This window comes from Eupeodes corollae, chromosome 1 (genome assembly GCF_945859685.1).
Source record: "Eupeodes corollae chromosome 1, idEupCoro1.1, whole genome shotgun sequence".
In the NCBI taxonomy this organism is placed as follows: Eukaryota; Metazoa; Arthropoda; class Insecta; order Diptera; family Syrphidae; genus Eupeodes; species Eupeodes corollae.
Genome location: NC_079147.1, coordinates 71,129,013 through 71,150,582, shown reverse-complemented (window position 1 = coordinate 71,150,582; position 21,570 = coordinate 71,129,013). Strand labels below are relative to the sequence as shown.

The 21,570-nt window shown below is 31.7% G+C and overlaps 1 protein-coding gene across 1 annotated transcript in view; it reads left to right on the top strand.

The window, feature by feature from the left end:
- Nucleotides 1–260: 260 nt before the first annotated feature.
- Nucleotides 261–21,570, top strand: part of LOC129954189 (uridine phosphorylase 1) — a 105,667-nt gene continuing 84,357 nt past the window's right edge. Inside the window, exon 1 of the mRNA XM_056067933.1 lies at nucleotides 261–831. The gene's annotated coding sequence lies outside the window, so the exon portion shown is untranslated. The remainder of the gene's footprint in view (nucleotides 832–21,570) is intronic.

Genomic DNA, 21,570 nt, shown 5'->3' with positions numbered 1-21,570 from the left:
TAAATGTAGGTATAATGTTTTAAAGACTTAGTTAAAAGAATAAAAACAAAAAGTCGCACGCATTTTCAGAGCGATAGAGCCGGAAAGAGAGAGCTTTTGAACTTCACTCGTTTTTCATTACTTGAGTCATTGTTCCCAAAAAATTGAGTGAATTTTATATCTTTTTTCTTAGTTTGTAACCAAACAACGTTTTTATGCTTCGAAAAAAAGAAAAAATCCGTTGGCCAACTTTTTTAACACAAAATTATCATCAGTTTGTGCTGGACGGTTTAACGCGTTGGTAGAATTCCTCTTTTTCATTGAAATTGTAAAATAATACACTAGTTACATTCTCAGCTAAGCTCTCACATTCAGCGCCCTTGTATAAGTTGAAAATAATAATTTCAAAACAAAATTCTAAATTTTCTCATCTTGAAGTTCTTAAGAAGATTTATCTGTAAGATTCTAAGTGTGCTCGGTGCTTAATATCAAAACAATAAAAAGTTTTCACTGTGACCTGTTTCTCTTCATCTTGTTCATCATCTTCATCTCTTGTCGAGGAAGTTAAAAAACAACAAAATACAAAAGTAAAAAAGTTAAATAAAGGAGAAAATTAAATCAGGACATCCGAGAAATTTCAAAAACAAATACAAAAAAGGAAAGAAAAGAAGTTAATAAAATCAATAACCAGCGCCCCCAGCCATCATCCTCTCAGCCGCAAACGTATCTATCAATATAAAGCTAGAGCTACTTTTGGTATCATCTGTAGAGCAGTAGAAAATTGTTGTCAATTTTGATACTATTCTATTTCAAAACTCTCACAAGATACAATCATCCCTCAAAGCTTAAAAGGTATGTACTCTACTCTGTATACCTCATATTCGGTATGTAAATTTATTATATAAACAAATTATGTACTGTACATGCGTTTAAATAACAAACAAATGGAAAATACAATAAAGCAGACTTAGGTGTTTGGTTATCACAAAATTTTGTTACGCATTTATTGAATTCCTTAACATTTAGGTTACTCTTTCTTTCCCTCGATTTAAATATTTTTTAAGGGTTTATTCATTCACGATAAGGGTTGAGGTGTAGGTTAGTAGGTAGGTATGTGTCATTTTTTCGGTCTTTAGTTTTATGAACGATTCACCCTTAGGGGATGTTATTGGAGCTTTATTGTTTAACTGACAAAAAAACCGTCGTCGCTCGTTAGTCAGGGTGGGGATGGGGGTTGATTGATGGTGGCACTGAAAATTGGCTTAATTGATGTAATCACATGCAAATAAAAAAACTAAATTAAATTTGTCTACATACACAACAAAACATAGCTGTATTGTTATTTTAAGGCCAATTTAATCCAATGTTTTATGGAAAGTGATACAAAATCGACGAATCGATTTGTAGCTGCGTATTATTACACTTTATTTAGATACTTCCCAATTAGGTAGATTTTTCATTGCATAAATTAAAAATACAAATACCGCCAATTTGAATTTGTATTAAAAATTTAAATCGTTGTATTTATGTATGAAAAAAGTATTGAATGTTTTTAGGCAAAACCCAATTCAACACGGAAATTTATATCGAATAAATTACTTGGTTAACTGAAATATGAAGATTAAATAAAGTGGGATAAGAAGTAATAAAATATTTACATAATTATGATAAAGAAATTTGAGTATGATAAATAAGTTGATGAAGGTCTTTCTTTTAATGAATGAAATGGAGCGTATTTTGAGCGTAAATGATAACAATAAATAATAATGTGGACATAGACGATTTTCAAACATATCAAATTTCAAAACTGAAATTAATCAAAACTTTTATACGAGTTTTTTGTACAGTAAAACAAAATTGGTGGTTGTACAATTTTAAGAGAGAATTAATTTTTGATGAATTTGAATAATTTAGTTAATTATGACCATAACAATAAATTTCATTTACTATCAGAGTAATTTTTGTTGAGATTTCTCCGTAGTTAATTTAGGACTGATTCATTCACAAAATATGATCAACAAGGTTCTTGCAACTTACAATCAAATCATACTTTTCCGGATGTTTTTGATGCCCTTAGTTCTAAGGGAGAATTCAGACTTTGTGTCAGAGGGGGCTACACACTTTCCAAAAAAAGAGGCTGGTATGCGACCCACACGTCTGTCGATTTGTCTTGCTTAAAAGTTTGTAGGTTTTTGTGTTGGGGTACAAAAGTTGTCAGTTGATTTTTAAAATTACCGACAATATTTTTCATATCAAGAAATAGTTAAGTTTGAAAATCTAGTTTTGTTAAATTGATTTTTAGTCGAAAACAAATTTTAACCAATTTTAGCAGCATTTCTTAAATTTTAATAAATTAGTTGAATGCAATTAATTTGAGAGATATCAATTTTATTTTTTTAATAAAACACAGACTGTTGGATTTTTATAAAAAAAAACTAATGGGGTGGAATCTGCTAAGGTTATTGTTGATAAATGACAATCAAAATGATCGAATTTGAACTACGTAAGGTGATAGTCAAATTAATACCTAAAAAGCTGTCTCAAAAAATGTGACAGTCATTTTCAAACAAATATGTTTATTTCGAATAGAGCTAACAGACGCTTACACAAACGACTGGAAAATTTTCTAAGTTCACCTTGTGTCTTAAAAAAAACACATTACTGTGACCGAAAAAGCGTACGATATTCGAAAAAAGGCAAGAAAAGTACAAATTTTAATTAAAATCAGCCAATTTTATACTTTTATTAAGATATTTTATAAGAATCAATTTAAAATTTTTACCAACCCTACAACGAATTTTGACATTTTGAAACTGAATTTGTTCAATCGAATTGAATTGAGTTGAATCATCTTACACAGACGAAATGAAATAGATAGTCAATTTCATTATCAAAAAAAAAATGATAGTCAACTATTACCTTAGCCGATTCTACCCCTGAATATCGAAAACAATATTTTTTGTGAAATAAAAAAAGTTTCAAGACAATATTTTAAATTTTTGAAATGCTATTTGAGTCGAAAGTAAATTTTAACCAAGTTTTAGTATTAAGTTTCTATTTTTTGTAAAAAAGCTATCAATTAGATTTTTTCAAGATTTTAATTAATGTTGACAACAACATTTTTTAAAAGATAAAAGTAGTTTAAAGCCAATATCTCAAAGTTTTGAAAAGATATTTGAGTCGAAAATCAATTTTTACCATTTTTTATTAATTCTTAACTTCCCATAGGAAGTTATTGTTATGGGTCCGATTTGTCAAATTGAAAATTTTGACATTTCTCGACGTTTGGAGGTCCCTAGAGTCGAAATAAAAGATTTTTAGAAAGATGTCTGTGCGTGCGTGTGTACGTACGTCCGTACGTCCGTACGTTCGCGACGTTTTTTTTCGTCCTCCATAGCTCAAGAACCAGAAGAGATATCAACTTCAAATAAATTTTGTTGTACAGATAATAAGGCAGAAAGATGCAGAAAGAGCTCTCAAGAAAATTGTGTGGGTGGTTTTTTTACCATAGTAGTTTGAAAAAAAGGTAAACATTTTGGTTAACCCTAAATATCTTACGAACAAAAAACGCTAGAAACTTGAATTAAATTTTATATAATATATTGTAACGTGATACCAAACAGTTATATTTTTTGAAAAAAAATCAATAAAACGGTTTTTTTTATAAATCAATAAAACTGAAAAAAAAAAATTTGTCACCTCCAAAATTTTACGACTGAAATATGATTGCATCTCCAAAACAATTTTCTGCAACGAAGAATAATGTTTTTGATATGTGATAAAATTTTGAGAAAAATCTAATTGACAGTTTTTTTTCCAAAAAAAATAAAACCTAAAAAAATATGTATAAAAGTTGGTAAAAATTGATTTTCGACTCAAATATCTTTTCAAAACTTTAACATATTGGATTTATTTTACTTTTATCTTTTAAAAAATCTTGTTGTCAACATTCAGTTAAAGTTTGAAAAAAAACGAATTGACAGTTTTTTTTTACAAAAAATTAAAAACCGAAAAAAAAAATTAACAAAAGTTGGTAAAAAATGATTTTCGACTCAAATATCTTTTGAAAACTTTGCGATAATAGCTTCTAACTATTTTTTTCTTATAAGAAATATTGTTTTCAACATTAGGACAAATTTTGAAAAAAATCTTATAGACAGTTTCTTTACAAAAAATAAAAACTTAAAAAAAAGGTATAAAAGTTGGTAAAGTTTGATTTTCGACCAAATATCTCTTCAAAAATTTTAAATATTGGCTTTAAACTAATTTTATCTTATAAGAAATATTGTTTTTAAAAAATTCGAATTGACAGTTTTTGGACAAAAAATAAAACTCTAAAAAAAAAACAATAATAAAACTTGGTTAAAACTTACTTTCGGCTCAAATAGCTTTTCAAAAATTAAAAATATTGGCTTTAAACTTATTTTATTTCACAGAAAATATTGTTTTTAATATTCAGTAATTTAATTCAGTAATTAAAAAATAGTACGCGAATTTGGTAAAAATTGATATGAGTACATATAGACAAACTTTTAAGAAAGACAAATCGACAGACGGGATGGGAAGTTATCAGTGTTGGTCGCATCCCAGCCTCTTTTTTGTTTATGTTTTTATTTTTATAAAAAAACTTTCAATTCGATTTTTCTCAAAATGTTACCGAAAGTGGAAAACAATATTTCTTATAAGTAAAAATAAGTCTGAAGCCACAATCTTAAGTTTTTGAAAAGTTATTTGAGTCGAAATTCAATTTTTACCAACTTTGAGTAATGTTTTTTTAGGTTTTTATTTTGTATACAAAAAACTGTAAATTTGATTTTTCTCAAAATTTGACGAGATGCCAAAAACGTAACTTTTCGTTGCACAAAATTGGTTTGGAGATGAAATCATTTTTTATTCGTTAAATTTTCGAGGTGATATTTTTGTTTCAGTTTTTTTGGTTAAAAAAAAAAAGTTTAGTTGGATTTTTTTCAAAAAATAAATTTGTTTGATATCACGTTACAATTTATTATATAAAATTTAATTCAAGTCTCTAGAGGTTTTGATTCGTAAGATGTTAAGGGTTAACCAAAATGTTTACCTTTTATAAACTGCTATGGTAAGCAAACCGAGCACGCAATTTTCTTGAGAGCCCTTTCTGCATATTTCTGCATTATTGTCTGTACAACAAAATTTATTTAAAGTTGATATCTCTCCTGGTTCTTGAGCTATGGATAACGATAAAAACGTAGCGAACGTAAAGACGTACGGACGTACGAACGTACGTACACACACACGCACAGACATCTTTCTAAAAATAATTTCTTTTGACTCGTGACACCTTGAAACGTTGACAAATGTCAAAATTTTCAATTTGACAAATCGGACCAATTACAATAACTTCCTATGGGAAGTTAAAAATTAATTTTGGAATTTTATTTTAATTTAATAATACGTACCTATTCATCTGTCTTAACGGTATAAATATGTACATATATAAGTTTTACTTTTTTCTTTTAGACATATGTATGTTGTCCAGGAAAGCATAGTTTAAAAAGACCAACAGTTTCTTATTTATAAAGGCATTTAAATAGATGTTTCAATATGATTCATTTAAGTGTAAATGCACCACAACTAAGTTGAATTTTGGGAAGTGTTTTGTTCATAAGTTTGGAGCTTGGAAAACAAAAATTAGAGGCTAATTTAAAAAAAAATTCAAAAATCAATAAGAATGTGTAGGTTGAAAAACTTTTTGAAATTCTTAATTTATTTGCGTCAAACTTTAAAGCATATTTTGACCAAAAAAGACCCATGAAAATTTAAGAAATGAGGAGCGAGAAAAATATAGTTTTAATTACATAATTTTTCTTAAAATTTAAACATAAATAAATTAAGGCAAACAAAAATATTGTGCTTTGCCCAAAAGCTTCGAAAGGTTCAAATTAAAGGAGAAAATATATTGTGTGGAATTTGCTAGCTAAACGCAACGCAAGTGATATTTTTAGTGAGTCAAAGTGGCAAAACCACTGCGTAAGCTTTTCCATCTTTCCTACTTTACAGGTCTCTTTGCAAGAGGAGGCAAAACAACATTTGTCCAACCAGTCCCTTAAAAGAGAAAATCCTCCTCCCCCTCCAAAGCATTGAAAGAGTTTTTCTTCATTGGAAAAGAAACTGCATTTTTAACTGTACAATACAAATTGTATTGAATGTTTTAAGTATGAAATTCATAAAGTATATGCTGGTGTTGCGCAGGGCTTTGTTTTGTTTCCAACTCTCTTCTTCCTATTTTATATTCATAAACGATCTTTTGTCTGTCACTTCTAATCCATTAAACTCTTTCGTTGACAACAAAAACCTTTAGTTTTTTATATTCGTTTCTTTATTCAGCGGATGTTAAGCTAATTTAATTCCGATCAAGACAGCATTGTGCAATGTGATAGTATTAACCGTGTATAATTTAATGATTCAAAACCTCAATGCTGTTTTCTGTCGGTAAACATAACTCACCTCCGATGCCACTATCCATTAGTGGCACTTGCATTCTGGAAACTATTCAACTTTCAGTACTTTATATGTGTATCACAGATCACCTATTCGATATTGCTAAAAATGCTGCTAAGTGCTTAGGATTTCTCCGACGACACGTTGCGAGAATTTTTTCAACCCTTCAGATCTGGATGGAATTCCCAAGGCTTTGATATGTTCAAAACTTAAATATAACTCACATATTTGTGCAGGTGCCCCGAAACAAGTTTCAGTCTTTTAGATAGGATCCAAAAAAGAGTCTTGAAAATGATAGGCGATAGAACTATAACTGAAAAAAATTTACATCACTCGAACACCGCCGCAATGTTTCATGTCATTCGTTGTTTTACAGAAATTTTTACAAACAATGTTCTTTCGAATAAGCCAGTTGTATTCACCCCATCAAACAATTCAGACGTAATACTAGCACTTCCAGGAATGCTTATCAGTTTACCCTTGAGCTCAATTGCAGACGTACTGTTAAGTATAGAGATTCTTTTTTTAACCACTCATCGTCAATGTGGAATGCTTTACCGAACTCTGTGTTTTCCTCCAATTTTAAAATTTCCAAATTTTAAGCCCAACATGTTAAGGCAATAACCCTTCGCTTTAAATTCATATTTAAAACTTCAAATGTTGAATAGGTATGAGCAAGTATTAAGTGTTTAAAGCCAAACCCTATTCAACAGGGAGATTCACATTGAACAAATTACTCGGTTAACTGAAATATGAAGATTATTATTTGATCTAAAAATTGAACAAAGTGGGAGATTTACACTCCGCTTCAACTGAATACGCATAAACATTTTCGAAAATGCTTTTTTACATTTTTTCGAAGTATTGAGGGTTTTTATGACATATGTCGATGTTAACTACTTAAATCAACAATTTTAGTGTTTCAAATGAAATTCAAATTCTGTTATAAAATAATTGTAAGATCAATGAGTAGGTCTACATGCTTAAGCAATGTTTCAAAAGCTTAAATTGATTTAATCGGACACCAAGTCCTAACCGGAAAATCAGCAGCTATTAAAATTGGGCGAAGTTTTTATTTAAATAGAACAAACAAATTGGCGTAAACGCAAGTCCTTCAATAGTTGTAAGAGTGTTAAAATTCGATCCATCGTTAAAGAAAAAACCTCTACTTGACGAACAACGGAGAGTTAAGCTATTAGAGTTTTTTAAAAACTCAAATAATCTGAAAAAAACAATGGTATCAAGTGGTAGCCCCCATTATGGGTCAACCTTTTATTTTAACAATAAGAGACAATAATAATATATTGTTGAAAGACTTATGATTAAATCGAACGCCGTCAGTTATGAAACAATTAAGGTTAAGGAGTTTACATCAAAAGTTACTGCAGCTGGGTATAAAGGAATCCTGGAAAGTAATGTTTCTAAATAATCTAACATTTATTGACCCATTAACTTGTCCTATAAACATTATAACGCACCTATTCGCTCGATGCGTTTAATAAAAGCTCAGACAGAGAAGCAATAACTGCCATACTAATTTGATCTTAACATTATTAAATATACTTAAGGATGATAGTTAGTACTCAAAGTAAGTGATGGTAGTTGTTAAAGACAAAGAATCCTTAATTTCTGTAACAATTAAGTTAGCGTTTAGCAAAATAACGTTGAACTATATCAAAAGACTGTAGGATTTATATCGGAACTTATACAAAATGATTAAAATGAAAGATGGAAGTATTAACCAATTACAATTACATTCTTGTATCTATCCAGTTAACCCACAACACTGTTCAAATGTTAAAAGTATAACGCTTTGCAAGTGGTTGATTTTGGAGAATTATTTTTAAATTCTTTTTTTAATATTTTAAGGGAGTTGTAAGCATCAACAGATGACACTCTACCAATCAATATTTGGAAAAATTGTAAAAAGTATTCAGTTGAAGCGTAGTGTAGTAATAAAATATTTACATAATTATTATAAAGAAATTTGAGTATGATGAACAAGTTGATGAAGGTCTTTCTTTTCATGAATGAAATGGAGCGTATTTTGTTTCAAAAAATATACTCATTGATGATAAATGATAACAATAAATATTAATATAAGTTTAGACGGTTTAAAAATAAATCAAACAAAAATTGTATAGGTAGTCAAATTTTGAGAGAAATTAAATTTTTGATAAATTTGAATAGTTTAGTTTATCATGACCATAAAAATAAATTTCATTTACTATCAGAGTAATTTTTGTTAAAATTTCACAGAAGTTGATAAAGGACTAATTCATTAAGAAAATATTGTCAACGAGGTCTTTCTTAACCTTATTATTATTTACTTTTTCTTCGATAGCTGTTGTCCAGCAAGGCAAAGTTTAAAAGATTAACAATTTTTTACTTAAAAAAGCATTTTAATAGTTGTTCAGATATGATTCATTTCAGTGTAAACATACGACAATTAAGATGAATTTTGGGGAGTGTTTTATTCATTGAACTCATTTGCTTTAGAATAAGTTTTAAGTTTGGGAAAAAAATTAGTGACTAAGTTAAAAAGAATTCAAAAAAAGAGGCTGGGATGCGACCCACACTGATAACTTCCCATCCCGTTTGTCGATTTGTCTTGCTTAAAAGTTTGTCTATATGTACTAGTATCAGTTTTACCAAATTTGCGTAATATTTTTTATAGATTTTATTTTTTATGAAAAACGGACTGTTGGATTTTTATATAAAAATCACTGAATATCGAAAACAATATTTTCTGTAAAATAAAATAAGTTTGAAGCCAATATTTTTAATTTTTGAAAAGCTATTTGAGTCGAAAGTAAATTTTTACCAAGTTTTAGTATTGTTTTTTTTAGAGTTTTATTTTTTGTAAAAAAACCGTCAATTTGATTTTCTTCAATTCTATCGAATGTTGAAAACAATATTTCTTATAAGATAAAATTAGTTTGAAGCCAATATTTTATAGTTTTGAAAAGATATTTGAGTCGAAAATCAATTTTTACCAACTTTTGTTAAATTTTTTTTAGGTATTTAATTTTTTGTACAAAAACTATCAATTTGATTTTTTTTCAAAATTTTACTAAATGTTGACAACAATATTTTTTGAAAGATAAAAGTAAATTTAAGCCAATATCTCAAAGTTTTGAAATGATATTTGAGTCGAAAATCAATTTTTACCAACTTTTATTAATTTTTTTTTAGGTTTTTATTTTTTGTAAAAAAAACTGTCAATTAGATTTTTTTCAAAATTTTACTGAATGTTGAAAACAATATTTTTTATAAGAAAAACTTAGTTAGAAGCCTAAATTTTAAGTTTTTGAAAAGATATTTGAATCGATATTTAATTTTTACGAACTTTGAGTAATGTTTTTTTAGATTTTTATTTTTTATAAAAAAAAACTGTCAATTCGATTTTTCTCAAAATTTTATCAGATTCCAAAAACATTATTCTCCGTTGCTCAAAATTGGTTTGGAGATGAAATCATATGTTAGTCGTTAAATTTAGGAGGTGACAAATTTTTTTTTTCAGTTTTTTTGATTTAGAAAAAAACCGTTAGATAAATTTTTTCAAAAAATATATATGTTTGGTATCACGTTGCAATTTATTATATAAAATTTAATTCAAGTCTCTAACGTTTTTGGTTCGAAAGATATTTAGGGTTAACCAAAATTTTCACCTTTTTTTGAAACTGCTATGGTAAAAAAACCACCCACGCAATTTTCTTGAGAGCTCTTTCTGCATCTTTCTGCCTTATTATCTGTATAACAAAATTTATTTGGAGTCGATATCTCTTCTGGTTAGCTATGGACAACGAAAAAAACGTCGCGAACGTACGGACGTACAGACATACGGACGTACGGACGTACGAACGTACGTACACACGCACGCACAGACATCTTTCTAAAAATCTTTTATTTCGACTCTAGGTACCTTGAAACGTCGAGAAATGTCAAAATTTTCAATTTGACTAATCGACCCATTACAATAACTTCCTATGGGAAGTTAAAAATTAATAAGAATGAGTAGGCTGGAAAATTATGGGAAATTGTTAATTTATTTGCGTGAAGCTTTTAAGCATATTTTGATCAAAAAAATTATGAAAATTTTAGAAATGGGGAACATACAAAATTATGTTTATAAATTAAAAGAAATACGAGTATGTTTGATTTCTAAAAATTCTCTTAAAATTTAAACAAAAACAAATTAAGGTGGTTTTTAGTAATAATTACGTTCAAATTAAAGGAATATAAAAAGCAAGACTGAGTCGTACCAACTTTTCATGTATCTAAGAATGCTGTTAAAAAATATTTCCTGTTTGTTGTTTAGAAATTTAAACGTAAAAAAACATTAAACATTTTTATTCCGAAATCGTTAGAGCGGGCTTTTGACTTCCCATAGAAATTTAAAATGTCAAATTGAAAATATTGACATCTCTCGACGTTTCAAGCTCCTTTGTTTTTAAAATTCAGTAAAATTTTGAGAAAAATCGAATTGATAGTTTTTTTTTTTACAAAAAATAAAAAAACTAAAAAAAAACAATACTAAAACTTGGTAACATTGATTTTAACTCAAATATCTTTTCAAAACTTTGAGATATTGGCTTTAAACTACTTTTATTCGGTATTCAGTTTTTTTTTAATCCAACAGTCCATTTTTCATAAAAAAATCAAATCTACAAAAAATAGTACGCAAATTTTTACAAATTTGTTTTCGACTAAAATTCTATTTAACAAAACTAGATTTTTAAACTAAACTTTTGCTTTATATGAAAAATATTGTTGGTTAAATTTTTAAGAATAATTTATCTAACAACTTTTTTTACCCAACACGAAAACCTCCAAACTTTGAAGCAAGACAAATGGACAGACGGGATGGGAAGTTATCAGTGTGAATCGCATCACAGCCCCTTTTTATTTAATAAAATAAACAAATAAATAAATAAAATTATCTCATGATTTTTATTAAAAACTAGGTACAATAATGTCCTAAGACAATACAAAATTCAGGTTACTATTATTTTTAGAATAAACGAGGACAACAGTGATTTCCTTGTTCTTTTTTCAGTTCTGTTTCTTTGGTTGTTAGGAAAAAGATATTCTTAAAATTGAAAGACAGGAGGCCCCTAAGTAAATGTTAGGATTTGTTTGATCCAATTATGTTTCTCGAGGTGCAAGGATTAACGTTAAACCTATTTATTGTCCTTAGTTAGTATGTATATGACACTCAGGATGCTCTTTTTACTCGTTTATAAGACCTTTCTGGCTGAAAAGATTGTCACAGTGTTTAGATTATTTGAAAAAATAATGAAATTGGCATGTAGAATTGTAGAGGGTTATATAATAAACTTGTTTGTGTCTCCAAATTGGCTATCTCATAGTTATTTTTGAACTACACATTGATTAATCAAAAGGTTTGGAAATTATTAAATAGCAGTTGATCTCCTTTGTTAACAGAAAATTATTGTATGAAGTAATGAGAAACAATAGTACGCGAGTTGAGGTATAATGCTGTATTTATTTTTTGCCGGCAGTAGATTAGAATCTCAAAAATTGTTTTAATAAAATTTAGAACGAATGATGTTGAATTTATTTTTCAAGTCTAATGCAGGCTTGTTCTAGAATAAACTTCGTGGTTGGAGCAATCAAAAACATTTTTCTCACTTTTATCGAAAGTATTTGATATTTTTCAACGACTTTATTCTCAACTCCGAACAGGAAAATTATTTTTTCTTTTGGTTCTTGGTTTCAAGGATAGTGAAAAGTTTTAACAAACATTTAGAAACTTTTGTATAAGGTACTTCACTCTTTTGAATCAGATTCTGATTCATATTTTATATGAAACATTTTAGTGATTTAAAATAATTTTTAATGGTGTTTCGATAGTATTTCAGAATAACCTAAAACAGCATAATTTTTGACCGAAGCTTTAATTCGATCACACTGTTAAAAATAGTTATTTTTGTGTATTTCTTAATCCGAAAAACTTATTTTTTTAAGAAGTTCCAAAATAAATTTTTGTAACTCGAAATAAATAGTTCCCGGTTTTTTAGTGGAACTCTGTTTTGAAAGTGTTTAGAATCCAATTCTCCATCTTATCATGTGTGCATACAGCTTAGTTTAAAATCATTTGTATTTATATTTATAGCACCCTGAAGACAATTTTGACTTTAAATTCGGACATTTCATAAAAATAAAAATTGGATGTTTAGCAGATGCATCAAAAGCTAGTTACCAAGATGCAATTATTTTAATACTATATATAAATTCATGATCTTCAATGATCTATTGTCTTTAAATTTTTCTTAAAATACACATATTTTTATCTACATATGTATGTGTAAGAAATAAATTAGGTGATGAAAGTTCGTTGAAAACTAGAGCCTTGGTACTTACGACTCTATACTATTCCAGTAATATTGTCAGAGCGGACCGACAGTTTTAATCAGAATCCGATCGGCTTATTTGAGAAGGCACTTTTTATGACAGCAATTACTCTTGATGGCTTTGTCAATCCAATTTGTCAATGATGGCGCAGACAGGGACTGAAGCCAAGGTCTCTGCTATGACAGTCCTGGCACCTGTTCTTATTCAGACGGCAGCAGAGGAATTCCTGAGATTGAGTCAACCGTGGCGTCTACAGTTCCAGTAAGGTTGAACTACTTAGTGAATACCTTATAGCGCTTCAACGACTTCTTCGGAGCCCTGGCCTATAAGGAGCGGTTTATCCGGCTTGCCGTCCTTGGAGTTACACTAAGGATGTGGCCCTCCAGGTTGGGAGCTGTGCCACCGGGTGACTTCCTGACCACGTACAAATATCGTAGTTGGGAAGCACCAACAAGCCTTGGATACGGACCGATTTACTTATGACAACCCAAGCAAACGAAATAAGGACAACGAACTTCGGATCTGTACGTGGAATGTTGGGTAACTTAACAGACCACATGCAGCCGGAGAATTAGGGGAGGTCCTATACAGCTATAAAGCAGTCATCACCGCCATCCAGGAAATACGATGGGATAGGCCCGGCAAAAAGAGGTTGAAAAAGTTCGACTTTTACTATGATGATTGCTACCGAGAAAACCAACAGCTCCAGTACGCGTTTTCCACACCTCAATATTCACAAACAAACTTGGAGATGTCCGGATCAATCTACCATCAACCTGATTGACCAGATGCGATCGACGACGCTAGATACGCTTCCAGCATCATGGATGTCCGAACTCTCCGAGGAGCTAACATCGACTCGGACCACTCCCTGGTTGAAGCCAAGGTATTGCTTCGAGTTTCCAGACCCAAGGCAAAACGGGGAGATGCTGGGATCGCCAAATCCTTCTCCAACAGAGGTACAAATTACCTCTCTCAAAGTTCTGTGCCACCAACACAATGTATCGAAAACTAGTGGCAACATTACCACGATGCAATCAGAGAAGCCGCCTCTGATGTGATGGGTTTCAAGCAGCCACCAACAAGGAACTCCTGGTTTGATGAGGGATATCGGCAGCCAAACAACAGGAACGCAAAGAGGCGCCTCATAAAAGGACGAGAGCTGCTCGTGCGCTCTATGAGCAGCAGAGGCGAGAGGAATACCGACTTCTCAGAAGGAAAAAGAGAGGGCATGAGAAGCGTGCGGTGGAAGATATTGAGAGGTTTGAAAGCAGGAATGAAGTTCGAAAATTTTATGAACAGTTGAAATGAAATTCACAGGTACATAAAACTAATAAACCTAAAACCGAATGCTTCAAAGCCGAAACTGGAACCGGAGTCAATGCTGAGGATATGGAAGGACCACTTCTGCAGACTGTATAACTGCGACGAAGAACCGAATTCCGCTGTCAGGCAGGATGATCCATTCAACATAGACGACGAATGCCAACAATCCCGTTTTCCAGACTTAGGTGAAGTAAAGATTTCTATATCTAAGCTGAAGTCTAAGAAAGCCGCTGGAGCAGATGGCTTGAATGCTGAACCCTTTAAAGCAACTGATGTTTAAGATATGGTCGGAAGAAAGCATGCCCCATAAATGGAACCTCAGTATTGTTTACCCGATTCTGAAAAAAAGGAGACCTTCTAAACAAAAACGGGTGAAAGCACCTTGGGCCGTTTCGAGAATAAAGTTCTTTGCGTGATTTACGGTCAAGTACTCATATACATATAGAAGGTAAGAGGTGGAGAAGATGGATTGATAAAGTGTATGGGCTGTACAGCAACGTAGACTTAACCAAAAGGATAAAAGTCCAACGACTATGATTACTGGGTTACTTAGAGCGTATGGAATACAGTTCTCCGGTACGGAAAGTCTTCAAATCCACGCCCACAGGTGAATCAGGTGGCGCCCAAAAGTGGAAAGTTACCTCACCTAACTTTTAGCGCGAAACTGGAGACATCTACTTAGGGACCGAGCTAGATGGAGAAGTTTATTGGGTAAGTCCCTAGTTCACACAGGACTGTAGAGCCACCTTAAATAAAAAAAAAAGATGAAATCGGTAGTATTTAAAGCATGGTAAGGAAGTCGTTAATAATTTTAGTTGACATGACGGTAGGTAATTGTTTATAATTGTTAAATCTTAAAAAACACCCATATTAAAAATTTAAACCAGTCTTTTTAAAAGGGTACTACCACACTTAACAAAAGTATAAAAGTGATATATCTTCTTATAATTTCCTGTTTGGCCTATACACAAATGAGCTTATAGTATGTTATGAATGAATTATTAACTTTAATAACCAAGTGTTTTCCAAATACAGAATTTACAATAGGTAATATATTTATGTACAAATATATTTCTTTTAAAGAAAAAAAATCCTTCTGGCACAATTTCTGTTTTGCAAATAATGAAATTTTTACTCAAGACTCTTTCTTTAAAAGTGGAAATGGAGTCTTTATTCCTCAGTTTGTTCGTTCTTCTTCACAACAATAACTGCCGACCGCAGATGCTCTTTTTCTTGTATACCAAAGTTAAGTGTATAGTGTGATATGTTCTGAATGTGAATATGTAGAAAAGATGTTTCAAAAATACATATATGTATAAGGAAAAAAAACAAGTCCTTGAGTGTTGGTTGTTGGTGAATGGTGATAAATAAATTTTCATCTTATTCCGCAGACGTACGTAAATGTACGTAAAAATAAACCGTTAGGGCTTTTTTTCATCTTGTTGAAAACTATATAGGTAGCTACCTATATGTAAACAAAATGGAAATCTACTTTAGTGTTGCACGTACTTGCCTTTATGATCAAAAATAATGGGTTAGTAAAATAAATATTTTTAAGAAATAGGCATTTCTATTATTTAAGCTTGAAACAATATCCATCCAAGGATATGGAAAATATTTTACATCTTGTTATATGACTTATTTATAGGCTTTTAGACGAATAATCCATAAGGTTAGGCCTTCTACGTTAATTTTAATATAAATTTTTATATATTGAAATTCCTCTGATATTTTGATGTGCTATATAATTTGAATATGTACACGACACTTTTGAAAGCAAACAAAATTAAATTCCATCCATACTCTACTCCGGTTTTTTTAATTCAGATTCTTCAAGAACAACATGTTATTACGTTTTACTGTGCACTTCGTTTAATTTGCTATTATTATAAATATTTTTAATTTATTTAATGTAGACAAAAATTCTTAAAAAGCTAGCATATTATCAAAATCTTAAAAATATCGGACTCTAGGCTAATTCATTATTTTAAAACTAGAACCACACTGACTGTCCCTAACCTAAACCTTAAACCGCCAAGGCAATACACCTCAGACAACTTTTATTAAAGTTATCCGTTTGCAAATACAAAAACTACTTCTCCTGCTTCACTCTATCTCTCCGGTCCCTATCCGACACTATCGTAATGAGCCCAAGACGCTCTGCTCCGTTCAGAGCGAGGACGTATCGACTGTAAAGGAGACGCCTATCTAACGTAGTAGATCAGTGAAACTACCTCTCCATTCAATATCAGCTCTCGATTTTCTTAATAGACGAAATCAACGGGAGGGGTAAACCCACTTAAAGGCTTATTTTCGCAGTATACATTATTGGTGTAGTAAGCCCCAAAAAATTAAGGTGTTGGTCGAGGACATTGCTCTCGCAACGTGCCCCGATAAAGCTTCAGCAAAAAATATCTATTCTGTTTATGTTGGTTCTGTTGTATAGAAGCTGGTTGGAACAGTAATGTTTGTACTCTGACTCTGCGGTTCTGTGTACTCCAAGTCAACGTCGCATTGCCTCTCAAACACCCAAATCTTTTCCATTTGAAAAAGTGTAACGTTGAACCATACTGGACATTAATAGGCAATTATCGGCCGGATGAGGGCTATGTAGCAAAACACCTTCACCCTGACGTCAAGACGGGTGTTAAAAAACAACCGTTTTGTCAGAGAGAACGTTCCAGAGCAGCACTCAAATGCCTGTCGAAACACAAATACTGATTCAATCAACGATCACAAAATTTTTCCAGTTCCTTCTCGTATCTTTTGAGGCTCCATACAATGGAGTCATGAACAGAATAGTTTCGCATTTTTGAAAGTTATTATTTAACTTTCTTTAGCATTTCCAGTCATCGCAATATTGCTAAATCTTATCGAAATTCAACCCGCAAAAAGTGTCCTGATAACCTCAAATTTTTGGGCTGTTCTGTACGTTATTAGGTCATCGGCGTCCAATTGCCTAAGTTAGACTAATTATCAGATCGCTGGTGTAAATGCTGACCAAAGATTTTGGAAGAAGTTACATTGCAACTTTTGACAACAAACCACCTACCATTAAGCACGTCATAAACCATATAACAGTGGTTTACTTATGAAAAGTCTGGTTAGCTTATACGGGTACTCTAACCATAAGGTGTCGAATGCCTTCTCCAAGTCAATTAAACAAGCACTAGTACATTCCCTTTTAGATTTGTTCCACTAGACATAAGATACAAGCTTAGACGTATAAATACTGTCATATCCCGCCCTAAAGCCGAACTGATTAACTGGGTTGATTTTGTTGTACTTCCTGCACAGAGCTCTATTTATAACTTTCTCGAATACCTTACTGATACTCGGGAGAAGACCTATCGACTGAAGATTTGGGGGTATTTAAGTTTTCCTTTCCTTCTTTCGGGAGACAATTAATTCATAAATTATTTGTTTGAAGGTTGACATTATGTGTGCATCACTACATCATCTAAATGACCACCACGCTAAGTGTTGCTCTTGAGGTAACTTGCAACCACTCTTAGCCATAACTTGACTAATGTTAGTTTTTAAGTGCTCCAGAGTAAAAGGTTTCTCTGGAAATGTCTCTTGCAATAAAGCCAAATTCGGTCAAAATGTGTGGTATTTGGCACCGTCTTGTTAAAACCACATATTCTCCAAGTCGTATTCTTTAATAGCAGGCAAAAAGTCTGACTCTAACACTTCTAATTGACGGTGACAGTAGATCTATCGTCGTTTTCGAAGAGGTAAGGTCCAATCACACCTCCGTGCGAAAGAGCTCACCAAATAGTGACTTTTTGTGGATGTAATAGCCTCTCTTCAATAACTTGAAGATTCTAAGAACCTCAAATACTACAATTTCTTATAAAAATACACACCAAGTAAGAAATGTGATTCGTCGCTGAAGAAATTTTGTTCGAACAATTTCCGTCCACCGCCTACTGTTGTTCAAGCACCCATTCGACGTATCTATGTACGTTGTGTGAGCTTATTATGGATGTAGGTATAGATCCAAATTCAAAATACGCCATAATGTGCCATAAGACAGTCCTAATTCCTAAAAACGACGGCAACATTTTCATTTACAGCAGCGATATTTTCAGTGATTCGAGTAAAATGATAATGCAGATGCCTTACAAATGCCTTACAAATGCCTGAAAAAAAAATGGCTTAACAACTTGCCTAGTCCAGCCATATGTTATGTTACATTTTAAAAGCGCAATAAAAAAATATAGTACATTTTATATTATCACATTAATTTTTTTAATTAGTTTACAATATTAGTTTTTAGAAAAAAAGGCCGCCTTTAGCCTTAATGCAGGCTTTCAAACGTTGTGGCCGTTGGTCTTTAACTGCACGCACTGTGTCGATGGGTATGATGACGTTCCTGTTACCAAAGCAGCTGTTAGGCTATCCAAATTTCGATGGGGAGTCTTACAGGCCATGTTCTCCAGTTCGGACCACAAACTGTAATCCAATGGATTCAAATCTGGACACCCCGACGGCCAATCTGCAGCTGCAATCAAATCCGGAATATTTGTTCTAAACCACTCTGTCGTTTTGGCCTGTGTGCTAGAACAGAGTCCTGTTGGAAGACCCATCTTTCCCCGTTAAAGAGAGTATTTGTTAATCTCTTAACGACACTCTCGAGAACATTCTACTGATACACTTTTGGACCGTTTTTAATGCCTTTTTTGGCTTCTTTGGATGATGTCGCATAAATCTTATCATTTTGTTTATTATAAACTTCTTCTATTGTGAAGATTTTTTATCCGTAAACAAGATTTTACCGCGTGCCACTGAAAAAGCTTTTTGTTTGTTTAAAGTCTTACTTTCTTAAGACTTGGAGTTAAAAGAAATCCTGATGCTCGACGTTAGGCTTTCTTGAGAAGATCATCTCGGATCAGCCTTGACATGGATCTGGCAGATACATACCATTCTCTGGACATGATCTTCTGCTTCCGGAGAGGATTCCTGCGAATTCGTTCACGCACAGCTTTTACTTTTGCGCTCGTTCGAGCGACGCGTTGACGGCCACTTCTTGGTCTGTCCTCTACTCTTGACAGTTCATTGAAACGTTTTATAGTACGGTACATAAACATTCGCGATAGACCAAGTGGTTTTAAAAGTTCGAAAATTTGATTTGAATTGTTTCCACATTTATGTAATGGGATTATCGCGACTCAATTTTCTTTAACGCCCCAATCCACGATTTCCGATCAAAAGCTGAAACCAAACAAGCTTCCATTCTTTACTTATAAGATCACGTGTTTCTTAAAAATAGTTAACAGTATTATTTCTAGATAAAGTTATAAGCAATGCGCTCTTAAAATTGTGGAACAGAACTTATGGTTGGACTAGGTAGTTTGAGCGACGTCAAATTCTAGCCCTATACTTTTGAAACCGCAAAATAAATAACCCTTTATATAATTAATTTATTATTTAATCCGAAGAATGGATCGCAAATGAACTCGTAGTGATTTTTTGACATTCTTACTTTGGTAGAAATGTCAAAACTGACATTTGATCCCCTTTGTACATTTGAAATCTTTAGATTTGTGAATCGACATAAATTGTTATAATTTCGAAGCATTGGAATCATAAGCATACTTTAACCGTTGAAAATACCGTCAAAAAACCGTACAAAAAATTGTAGAACCTTGTATCTTTTTAAGAACACAATACTTAACCCTAAAGACACTGCTGAAATATTAAAAAAAATATAACTTCCCTTACAATAGAAGAAGATTGCATTTCTTTGTATATTATGATTGTCTCTGTTGGATGATGGGTGGAGGGAGGGCGTGGTTGATGACTACTGGTGTATGATTGTATTTATATAGTAATATGCAGATTGTGTATAGCGAAGATTGAGATACTTTGCGTTGGTACTTTTTCTTGAAAATTCTGACAGAAAAATGCTTTATTACTTTGGATTTATTTTGATTATGATAAATGGTAAGATAAAATATGAAAATTGAATTCATGCAGAAATCCCAAAAGCTCTTTATGCACACACAAAAAAAAATAGAAATTAATTATTAAAACTAACATTTGCTTACTTATTTTTTTTAATTCATTTGAAAAAAGAAATTAAATGCATAAAGTGATACAAAATTTGTTTATATATGCCATTCCGTCTGGGTATAAAGTATGTGGTTGGAAATTGTTTACAAAACTAATTAAGCCGAGGGAAGGTTAGGTATTTGCCAAATTGGGTTCAAATTTCATTGGCAAGCAACTTGAATGATGTCATTATGTATTCTAAAAATCATAGGCTTCCACATTGTTAGCTTTAGTTTAATTGATTTACAATCTAATCTAATGGTTTTAGACAATGTTGAGAGCAATGAGAGTAATTAAGCTTCATGATTAGTATTTGACAAAATATTCAACTTACTCTTATATCGAAAATGCGTACATTTGGTATCAATGAATATATATTTTTAATAAATAAGAATATATCTATTTAATCGTTGCCGTTTAATACAAGTCATTTACTTTATGGTTTCAAATCACAAAATATAAGCTGATATTCCCCAGGGATACATTTTTAAACTCTCTTTACTATATTCATAAATGGTCTTAGTACTGGACCTTAAAATATTTTGAATTAAACCTGAGCGGTTTCATATTCGTTTCTAGATTCATTCCCTTGTCCAATGGTTGACAACCTTGAACGGAAAGTAAAATCTAAGGCTTCAAAAGCTCAATGCTGTGTCCTATAATCGTTTTTCAGCCACACATCAAGAATGTTGGAGGTTTAACTTACCTCTGTTTTATATTTCTATTTTGATAATATAAACAAAATAAATTGGGTGGTGCAACAGTCCGTTGAGAGCTAGGGCCTAGTGACTTAATACTTTCGAGCATTCCTGTGTGCGAGTACTGTTGTCAGGGATAGAGGGGACCTACAGTTTTAAGCCGAATCCGAACGGCATATTTGAGACAGCAATTTTTATAACAATAATAACTTTTGGAGGATAAGTCAATAACTCGTAGGAGACAGTATCCGTGAAATAAAACTTAAGGTAGCATGAATGGTTGAAAAATGAGTTTTTATACATTCATCTTTTGTAACTAATGTTTTTTTTTAATAGGAGGAAAATTGTGCTGTTTTCTTTTCAAAATGTGTATTTATATAAAGTGTATTTTCTTATTAGCAAGTTTTAAAATAAATCCCAGATTTGAAATCTTCTCCAAAAATATATTTATTTTGTTTTAACAGATTTTCAAAATTATTGTACAGGATGTCTGTTTTTTTTTGGCCCGTTTGAGTCCCGTTCTTCTTTTTAACAACTCGTTGAATTTAATGCCCAGATATTTGGAGTTTCTCTTTGCTGGTATCACTGATCCATCTGGAAGTGAAATTGCAGTGCTTCTGCACCTTATCGCCGATCGACCTTTACCGTTGCTAGA